General features: G+C 34.3%; 1 pseudogene; it reads right to left on the bottom strand.

The window, feature by feature from the left end:
• Window positions 1-1,773: 1,773 nt before the first annotated feature.
• Window positions 1,774-1,938, bottom strand: LOC117284390 (annotated as a pseudogene).
• Between the last annotated feature and the right edge of the window lie 262 nt (window positions 1,939-2,200).

Below are 2,200 nucleotides of genomic sequence, written 5' to 3' on the forward strand. Positions count from 1 at the left end.
AATAATTTAAAGTGCAAAATAAGAAATGCTAGGAACAAGGAGATATATTTTGTAGAGATGAGGAGACCTGGGAAAGAGGAGAAGGACAGGAGGAGGAAACCAAAGTAAAAATGACTAAGGTGCTATATGTACACGTATCCGTTCCCCAAGATGAGCATAAATATTACGCATAACAAACATATACCAAATGAAACAAAGAAACTCAATTTGCTGTAAGAACCTTATTGCTTATTTAATGGGAGACATGATACATATAGATAGATGATAGATAGATACTTTCATATAAGAGAAACCATGCAATATTTATGCTTGTGTGTCTGAGTTCACTTAATATTATGGTCTCAAAGTGCATCCATTTACCTACAAATGTCTCAAGTTTATCCATTTTAAGGCAGAGTAATAATCCACTGTATATAAATACCACATTTTTATCCTTTTATTTGTTGTAGGACAATCTGTTTCCAAGATTTAGCTATTATGAATTGCACTGCTATAAACATGGGTATGCATACATCACCATGATATAATGTCTTTAATTCTTTGGGATAGATACCTATAAGGCAAATAGCTGGGTCAAATGGAATTTTTAGTTTTAGTTTTTTGAGGAATCTCCATACTGATTTCCTTAATGGATGTGTCAGTTTAATCTCACTAACAATGAAGAAAGGTTTTTTTCTCCCCACAGCCGGACAAGAATTGTTATTAATTTCTTGAAGGCAGCCTTACTTTCTGTAGTGAGATGAAATCTCAATGTTGTTTTAATTCGCATTTCTCAAATGGCAGTGGTGTTGAATTTTTTTAATGTATTTATTGGCTGTTTGTATTTCATCATCTAAGAAGTATCTATTCATTTCAGGTGCTCATTTTTAATTAGATCTTTAAATTTGTGAGGGGGTCCAATGTTTTTGAGTTCTTTATATATTCTGGATATTAGTCCTTTGTCTGAAGAGTAGCTGGCAAAAAATTTTTCCCATTCTTTAGACTATCTTTTCAATCTTAGTGGTTTCCTTTGCTGTATAGAACATTTTTAATTTGACATGATCCCATTTGTCAATTCTTGGTATTATTTCTTGTCCAACAGGTGTTTTTGTTCTGAAAATCTTTGCCTACACCTATGTCTTGAAGAGGTTTTCCTATTTTATCTCTCAACAGATTAAGCGTTTCTTTGATAACATTTAAATCTTTGATCCATTTTGATTTTAGTTTAGTGCATGGTGAGAAATATAGGTCTAGGTTCAGTGCAGTGCAATGAGAGAGGTAGGGAAAGTAACTCTCCAGGCCTTGAGTTGGACACCACAGAGCCCCCAGGCAGAGCTGGGATGAAAGGTCTAATCTTGAGTGAAACAAAATCTCAAGCTCAAAGGCAGTTCTTCAGTCAGTAGCTTTTGGCTATAGCAGAGCTATTCTAGTCCAAAAGCACAAGCCCAGAGTATGGAAAACTACAAACTAAAGAGGAAGTTTGGAGATCACTGAGTCACACTTGATGGTATAGAGAGGAAAACCATGACCTGGAGAATCAAGAGGAGCTCAATTAGCCAACCATCAGGACCTCATTGTCCTTTCATTAGGAACCCTGGAGAACTCTAGTGTTGGGAAAAAAAAAATACAATCCTCAAATTCACCTGAGCAACCACTTTGGTACTTTGGGGCATGGAAAATCTAAGTATAAATAACATTACTAGATGAGATACAGGACATATAGATAAAATTGGAATTTTTATAAATAATAAATTATAGTGGAAGTATATTCTAAATACAGCATAAATATATACTACAATTATTCATTTTACTGGAAATTCAAGTGTAACTAGACTTCTTGCTATTATTATTGGTATTATTTCAAGTCATCACACTGCGGTATTGGGAAAACTTTTCAATTAGCAATAATCATGCCTCAGATAAATGCCACTGACTATGACACTGTCAATACAAGATTATTTCTCTGTATCTGGCAACCCTATCTTTAGAGCATTTTTCCATTGTATATCTTTGCTCTGACTGTGAGGTTTAAAGATAAATGGTATCATCGTAGCTTTTCATCAAGGCTTTATGGTATGCACTTAGCCTTATTTTTCTTTCTTGTTTGCTCATGTTCCTTTCTTCTTTTTTCAATAATGAATTTATTGGTTTTGAGCAACTCCATAAGCACCACTAAAATTTTTGCTTGGGTCAAGAGTGATTACAAAAGCCCGGGAAGTGT

This window comes from Fukomys damarensis, unplaced genomic scaffold (genome assembly GCF_012274545.1).
Source record: "Fukomys damarensis isolate Sample0158 unplaced genomic scaffold, DMR_v1.0_HiC HiC_scaffold_36, whole genome shotgun sequence".
In the NCBI taxonomy this organism is placed as follows: Eukaryota; Metazoa; Chordata; class Mammalia; order Rodentia; family Bathyergidae; genus Fukomys; species Fukomys damarensis.